The sequence below is a fragment of the Balaenoptera physalus genome (assembly GCF_965194825.1).
Source record: "Balaenoptera physalus genome assembly, chromosome: 10".
NCBI lineage: Eukaryota > Metazoa > Chordata > Mammalia > Artiodactyla > Balaenopteridae > Balaenoptera > Balaenoptera physalus.
Window position 1 is genome coordinate 69361379 of NC_138889.1, and position 8834 is coordinate 69370212.

The 8834-nt window shown below is 39.5% G+C and overlaps 1 pseudogene across 1 annotated transcript; it reads left to right on the forward strand.

Annotated features, from left to right (window-relative positions):
* Nucleotides 1-2379: 2379 nt before the first annotated feature.
* LOC309668070 (ferritin light chain pseudogene) lies at nucleotides 2380-7615 on the forward strand (annotated as a pseudogene). Its single transcript has one exon. The product of its transcript is annotated as a ferritin light chain pseudogene (transcript).
* The last annotated feature ends 1219 nt before the right edge of the window (nucleotides 7616-8834 follow it).

The window sequence follows — 8834 nt, forward strand, 5'->3', positions numbered from 1 at the left end:
CCCCAGTACACTTCCCTTCATCTCTATCCTTCAGATCTGGACCAAGGTCACACCTGACTTATCTGACCCTGGGGTTACAGCCAAATTTCCTTGGCAGGAGGGACTTTGCAGACAGAGGATGACATTTTCCTAATAGATCACATTTTCCAAACTGGGAACATGAGGACAGCCCTGGGCTGAGCCGCACTGAAGTCAAACACTAGTATGCATAGCACAGGGAGATCACCTCGGTGTTTTGTGACCACCTAGAGGGGTGGGATAGGGAGGGTGGGAGGGAGGCTCAAGAGGGAGGGATAGGGGGATATATGTATACATATAGCTGATTCACTTTGTTATACAGCAGAAACTAACACAACATTGTAAAGCAATTATACTCCAAGGAAGATGTTAAAAAAAAAAAGTAGTATGCAGCCTGCAGACGTGTTTCACTGAAACTACATAATGTTGGCCCATTATACGTTTCATAATATTCAAATTATCCACCAATGCTTAAATAACAGATTTCACCTGAAAATGTGAACTTTCAGATTGTTAAAAAAATCTAAGGATATGGCAACACGGGACCCACAGTTAGCGGGAGCTGAGTAGCAAACATCCCTTTAGCCTGGAGCATTACCTCCGGGTCCCACTGCATCTCCTGCTTGGCCTGCCTCACTTAGTAAGGGTACCTTGCTGACTCCTAGCCCAGCTCTGCACGAACTGTCGTCTCCCTAATCTCAACCACAAACCCTGTAGAGAGTAGGGTGGCTAAATAGAGTAGGATTGATTTACACTTTAAAGTAATAATAATTAGTAATTACCAAGCATTTAGTCTACATCAGGCACAAAGAAGAGCATTTTGACCCTAACTTTCGACCTCAAAGATATTTTCATCCCATTGTGCACTTAGGTCTGACATCCTTGCTCTATGTATTTGCTTTGTGCTCTGGGCCAAGAAATATAAAGTCACTAACACATCCAATTCATAATAAATATTACTTGCAGAAATAATCTATCCAAAACAAAAATTGCAATGGCAAAATCTTCAAACAAGAAAATCTATTATTGATTTTTTTCTTTTTTTTTTTTAATTATCGATTTTTAAATGACTAAAAGAATCACATCTTTTAGGTATTACTGAAAACAGTAAAATTTGAACTCAAAACTTTGATCTGATAATTTGATCCAGGGGAATTGTGCTTATGAAAAGTAATGGCCTTGTGAATTCCCTGGCAGTCCAGCGGTTAAGACTCAGAGCTTGGACTTCCCTGATGGCCCAGTGGTTAAGAATCCACCTGCCAATGCAGAGGACACAGGTTCGAGGCCTGGTCCGGGAAGATCCCACATGCTGCAGAGCAACTAAGCCCATGCGCCACAACTACTGAGGCTGCACTCTAAAGCCTGTGAGTCACAACTACTGAGTCCGCATGCCACAACTACTGAAGCCTGTATGCCTAGAGCCCGTGCTCTGCAACAAGGGAAGCCACTACAATGAGAAGCCAGTGCACCACAGTGAAAAGCAGCCCCCGCTCACCACAATTAGAGAAAGCCCGGGCGCAGCAACAAAGACCCAATGCAGACAAAAATAAATAAATAAATAAATTTAGAAAAAAAAAAGACTCAGCACTTTCACTGCTGGGGGCCCTGGTTCCATCCCTGGTGGGGGAACTAAGATCCCACAAGCCCTGCAGTGCCGCCAAAAAAAAAAAGAAAAACAAACAAACAAACAAAAAGTTATGGCCAAAAAGAAAACTCACAGTAGCAAAAGTTATAACCAGTCAAGCTAGGTAGGAAAAAAATTGCTAATTAGTTGAGTCTTTGTCAAAAAATATATATGAAAAAAAATTGACCTTCATACAAATAATTTCAGTAAAATAAACATTTTAATTGGAAAAAGAAGTAAATATATTGCACAGAAAATTGTTGACGACATTATATTTGGTTTACTAACTTCCCCTCTCTATGCAATACCACAGAAAACTCATGTCAGTAACCTAGCATGAATCTGTCCATGTATTTCTCCATATTTATATAATCTCACACCTTCATATTCAGAGTGGGGGAAGCTTTTCATTGTTTCTCTTATGAAAATTGAATCATATTATCTTTTTTTGACTTTTTTTTTAATCGTTATTTATTTTTTGGCTGCATGGGGTCTTTTTTTTTTTTTTTAAGATTTTTAGAAATTTCATGTAATGTCTGAAACATTTATATTAACATATTTCCACACAAATAACCCAAAGAAAGTTTAGTATTAGTTGGTTTTTTGTTTGTTTGTTTGTTTATACTGCAGGTTCTTATTAGTCATCAATTTTATACACATCAGTGTATACATGTCAATCCCAATCGCCCAATTCAACTACTGAGCACTTGGGCTCAAGTAGTTGCACACAAGGCATGTGGGATCTTCGTTCCCCGACCAGGGACGGAACCAGCGTCCCCTGCATTGCAAGACGGATTCTTAACCACTGGACCTCCATGGAAGTTTTCTCTTATAAAAATTGAATCATATTATCTACATTTCCTGGCACCTTGTTTTTCTCACTTAACAATATCTTAGTCTTGCAGTGCACTCGGCAGTGCCCCCGGCTCTGTCTCTTGCTTCCATGGTGTTTGGCCAGAACAGACCCAGCAACGCCCCTTCCTCCAGCCTCCAACCACCCTCCAACCTTTCTTCCAGTTGCAACCTCGGGAACCAGCCGCTCAGCTATCCTCGGCCTCCGGGACCAGCTAACGCCATTTTCTGAGCTTAGCTCCTTATTACCCGTTAACTATGAGCTCCCAGATTCGTCAGAATTTTTCCCCTGGGGTGGAGGCCGCTGTCCATCGCCTGGCCAACGTGGCCCTGCGGGCCTTCTACACTTACCTCTCTCTGGGCTTCTGTTTTGACCGCGACAATGTGGCTCTGGAGGGCATGGGCCACTTTTTCCATGGATTGACACAGGAGAAGCACGAGGGCGCCGAGCGTCTCTTGAAAATGCAAAACCAGTGCGGCTGCCACGCCCTTTTCCAGGACGGGCAGAAGCCATAGCAAGATGAGTGGGGTAAAACCCAGGACGCTGTGGAAGCCGCCGTTCTCAGGGAGAAGAACTGAACCTGAACCAGGCCCTTCTGGATCTGCACGCCGTCTGCCCGCGCAGACCCCCACCTCTGTGACTTCCTGGAGAGCCACTTCCTAGATGAGCAGGTAAAAGCCGTCAAGAAGCTGAGCGATCACGTGACCAACCTCCGCAGGCTGGCTGGTCCCCAGGCTGGGCTGGACGAGTATGTCTTTGACAGGCTTACCCTCAGTCATGACTAGGAGCCTTTGGAGCTCAGTGGCCTTTGAGGAGCCCCTCTGGTGTCAGGGCTTCTACCTGAAGCCCCTCTCTGCAGCTTCTCACAGCTTTTTAACCACCCTGGAGCCCTCTCCCAAGCCTTAGACCAAATGGGAAAAATAAAGCTTTCTGCAGCCAAGAAAAAAGAGAGAGAGAGAACAAAAAAACACAGTATCTTACAGAAATCCTTTCAAATCAGGATGGGTTCATTTGTATAAAAGAAAGTCTTCAAGAGGGAATGCTAGGTTGAAGAAAAGATATATTTTTATTTTTAGAAGAAGTTGCCAGATCTCTTTACAAAAGGACTGAAATAATTCATATTTCCTTTGGCAAAGTAGGCAAGTACCTTTTTCTCTACGTCCCACCACCAGTAGTTGGCACTACTGTTTCTAACAATCAGGTAGAGGTAATGAATAACCTCATTATTACTTTAATTTGCATTTCTCTAACTACTAATGAATTTGAGCACCTTTTCGTAGGTTTACTGGCAACTGAATTTTCTGTTCCACAGAATGCCTATTTATATGACTGGGCCATTTTTTATTAGATAGTTCATCTTTAGCTTGCCTTGTGTAAGAGTTCTTGGTATATTTTCATAACAAATCTTCCACCTGTCACTTGCATTACAATTATTTTTTCCAAATTCGTCATTTGTCTATTGACTTTGCCCATGATATCTTAGCCATACAAGAGTGTGAATTTTTATACAGTTAAATATGATTAAGCTTCTGCTTAAAACGGTCTTTCCTCATCACTAGCAATTCTCATAAAATCCAGGAATGTAGTCTCCCAGAATATCTTGCAAGATATTATAGTTTAATTTTTTTTATAGTTAGTTTTTACGTCTATCTTATATTTAATTTTTACAACTATCTTTAATTATCTATTAAAGATAGATATAAAAACTATCTATTTAGTTTACTTATTTTATGTTATTTTATTTTTTTATCCAAAATGTGTTTATTGGGATGGTTTCCCATTCATCTTGATTCTGGGGGCTTCTAGTGCTGCTTCATACATAAGATAGGGGTCCAAGTTTTTCTTCCAAATGGACAGCCAGCTTTGCCAGGATCATTCATCATAAAATGTATCCTTTTCCCACAGAACTAAACTATCCATTTTCTAATACAGAAGATGCTTATACATTGCAGGATCTATTTCCAGATTATTTATTTTATTCTACTGATCTAGTTACCTATTCCTATGCCAATACAACATTTAGTTTATAGTATGTTCTGACATCTTGTAAATCCTCTCTCACTAGTCTTTTTTTTTTTTTTTTTTTTGGCTGTGTTGGGTCTTCATTGCTGCGCACAGGCTCTCTCTAGCTGCGGTGTGCGGGCTTCTCATTGCGGTGGCTTCTCTTGTTGCGGAGCAGGGGCTCTAGGCCCACGGGCTTCAGTAGTTGCAGCTCGCAGGCTCAGTAGTTGCGGCACACGGGCTTAGCTGCTCTGAGGCATGTGGGATCTTCCTGGACCAGGGATCGAACCCATGTCCCCTGCATTGGCAGGCGGATTCTTAACCACTGAGCCACCAGGGTAGTCCTCTCACTAGTCTTTTTATCATATTTTTCTGCACCATCTTTGGGCATTTATTTTTCTATATAAACTTTAATATTATTTTATTGAATCCTCCTCACTCCAAAGCCACTGGAATCCTAATTGCATAAAAAAATTGCATTAAATTCATATATTAATTTTGGAAGAATTAGCCATTTTAATATTGTCTTCCTATCCAAAAACATGGTATTTCTATTTGTTTATATCTTGTTTTATGTCCCTCTATAAGACACACAACTTCTAATGAATTATTTGCTTGATATAAGTCCTATACCTTTCCTGTTAAATTTCTTTTTATTTTATACCTTTGTTGTTTTTATTTTTTTAACATTTCCATTTGTAGCTGTTTATTTTTATAATAGATAAAAATTGCTGATTTTTATATATCTTGCAGCTAGACAGCTAGCCAAATTACCTTATTAATTCTAAGAAATTTTTTACTACAGCTTCCTGGATTTTCCATGTATATAATCATATGGTCAGAAAAAGAGATTGTTCTTCTCCTCTTTCCCAGTATTTTTACCGATTATTTTATCTATTTATTATATTTGCAAGAACCTCCAAGACAATGTTAAATAATAATGGGGAGAGTAGGCACTCCTGTCTAGTTCTTGGTTTGAACTGAAATGGTTTTACTACTTTACCATTTAGGATAAAATTTGCTGTTCATTTCTGGTAAATAATCTTTATTTTACTCAGAATATTTTTTAGGAATAGTTGCTAAATTTTCAAATGTCTTTTCAATTGATAAGTTGATTTTTTTTCTTTAGCTTGTTGATTAATGGATTATGCTGATAGATTTCCAGTACTGAACTATATTTGCATTCTTGGAATAAACTGTACTTGTTTTACTACTCTTAGATACATTAATAGAGTCTATTTGCTAATATTTTAGAAATTTTGCATCTACATTCATATGTGATCATTGTCTATGACCTAGACTAGTTTATAAAACATTTGAACTATGTATTCTTTTAAAATAAGGAAAAAAACTCGACTGTGAATCTGTCTGGTCCTGTTGCCTTCTTCAGTCTTAGCTTTTTAGGGTTTCCCTGGTGGTGCAGTGGTTAAGAATCCACCTGCCAATGCAGGGGACACGGGTTCGAGCCCTGGTCCCGGAAGATCCCACATGCCAAGAGCAACTAAACCTGTGCACCACAACTACTGAGCCTGCACTCTAGAGCCCACGAGCCACAACTACTGAGCCTGAGAGCCACAACTACTGAATCCCATGCGCCTAGAGCCCATGCTCTGCAACAAAAGAAGCCACCGCAATGAGAAGCTTGTGAACCGCAACAAAACAGTAAGCCCCCACTCACCACAACTAGAGAAAGCCCGCGCACAGCAACGAAGACCCAACACAGCCAAAAATAAATTAATTAAATAAATAAATTTTTTTTAAAAAATGATGACCAAAATACTTTAAAAAAAAAAATCTTAGCTTTTTAATCACTTTTCCAACATCATGTTTGGTAATTGGTACATTTATATTTTTCACTTCAGTTTATTCCTTTGGGGAATTTATATGTACAGTTATTTTAATCTCCATCATTTCCAATTTTACATACTTTTTCCTCTCTTTTTTCTTTAATCTTAGAACCAGGGTTTGAACTCAAGTCTTTCTGCTTCCAGCCTGAGTTCCCATGCCATGGCTCCATACTGTGCCCTTAGAGGTTAATTAAGGCTGAATCCATAAATGTAAATTACTTTGACTTGTTTGATTAAAACAATCAGTCAATTGTAAAAGTTAGATTTATACAAAATTTAAATTATTCTAATTTTTACTTAAGATAGCTATCTTGGCATAAGTAGAATCATCAATAACATGGTCATGCTTGGCAAGATCGCAGGGAATTTGAATTGTCTTCATTTAGCAAGAAGGCTCCTTGTTTCCTTCATCCTAAAACTAGTTTTTGACCAGCACCAATAATTTCCATAGAAGAAAGTGAAACCCACTTTATCTGAGACTATGGTTACTATTTAATTCTTGAAAATGATGTTCAAACTAACGTGAAATTTCATTCACTTTAATAAAATACTACCTAATTAGGAAGAAGCTTTACTGTTATCTCTAGGGATATATTAATACCATTAAAAAGAACATACAGTTGAGAAAGTTGCATGTACATTTATAATTTTGTTCCCTTCTGAATATGAAAGACTATTTAATTAAGATTATTACTATCTTTAAAGCTTTTTCTCAAAGGAAATGTTCTTCATTCTAAGCTACATATCTTCTTTGGGGGAAAAAAAAAGGAATTTTAAAAGAAATCCTGAAATTCTCTGAGTGCATATGCTCTGTTTATACCCAAAGGAGGACTTCATTTCTCCTTCCCTCATTATATTTCTGTAGTATAATATAAATCAGGGTTGCTTGCATATGCTTGCTTTCTTTCTCTCTCAGTGACAATTTTTTTCATGAGAAAACTGGAGAGATAAACCAATTCTTCATATAATCCAGGCAAAAACAAAAGAAAAGAGAGGGACCAGGCAGGAGGGTACAGAAAAGTCCACCCTCTGGACTTGGACATGGACACATGTTATTGCTCAGACATCCGTTTTGCTTTGTCCTCAATATAAACATTTTCTCTGCCCTCACGGTCAATCTACTTCAATTTGTCCCATGCTCTTCTGTTACCCTTCCACCACAGAGTTCCACTTCCTGACTTCTATTGTCCTATGTATAATCTGGTCTCTGCTGAAACTGTTCTTCCAAAGGCCACCTTCCCTGTGGCAAGTGGAACTGTGCCCCACCCCCCCCCCAGAAAAATTCATATGTTGCATTTCTAACCCCCAGTATCTCAGTATGTGACCTTATTTGGAAATAGGGTTGTTGTAGATATAATTAGTTAAGGTGAGGTCATCCTGGAGTAGGGTGGGCCCTAATCTAATATGACTGGTGTCCTGATAAAAAGGGGGAATTTGGACACAGGCATGCACACAGAGAGAACGCCATCTGATGACAAAAGCAGAGATTGGGGTATTGTGTCTACAAGCCAAGGAATGGCAAGATTGCCAGCAAATCACCAGAAGCTAAGGGAGAGGCATGTAACAGATTCTTTCTCATACCCTCAGAAGGAACCAACCCTGCCAACACCTTGATCTTGGCCTTCTAGCCACCAGAACTGTGATTCTATACATTTCTGTTGTTTAAGTCACCTAGTCTGTAGTACTGTCATAGAAGCCCTAGCAAACTAATGCTTTCTTCTTCCAAATTTAATGGTGTTGGGCTTCCCTGGTGGCCCAGTGGTTTAGAATCCGCCTGCCAATGCAGGGGACACAGGTTCAAGCTCTGGTCCGGGAAGATCCCCCATGCCGCAGAGCAACTAAGCCCATGTGCCACAACTACTGAGTCTGTGCTCTAGAGCCCACGAGCCACAACTACTGAGCCCACGTGCCACAACCACTGAAGGCCACGCACCTAGAGCCCATGCTCCTCAACAAGAGAAGCCACCACAATGAGAAGCCCACTCACTGCAATGAGGAGTAACCCCTGCTCGCCGCAGCTAGAGAAAGCCCACACTCAGCAACAAAGACCCAACGCAGCCAAAAATAAATAAATAAAATTAAAAAAAAATTTAATGGTGTTTTCTCTTTACTCATCTACATTAACTTCTCATTTCAATTGATAACAGTGAAACTCTCTCCTTATGAAACCAAGTCCTTGTGAAACTCTCTCCTTATGTTACAAAATCATTATCCATTGATCTTCCATTGTTTCTTCCTACCTTCTTCTCTGACTTCTCTCCCCCCACCCCCCCAAAAATGTCAGTGCCCCCAAGTGTCTGTCCACAATCATTCCCATTATTAGTGGTAATAAATTTTTTGAAATATCTAGCTTTTATTGAACATATGCCAGGTACCATTCTAAATATTTTACATATATCATCTTATTTAATCCTCACATCTCCTCCAAGGAAAATGCTATTTTCTATCCCATCTTACAGATGAGTAGACTGAGGCTTAGAGAGGTTAAGTA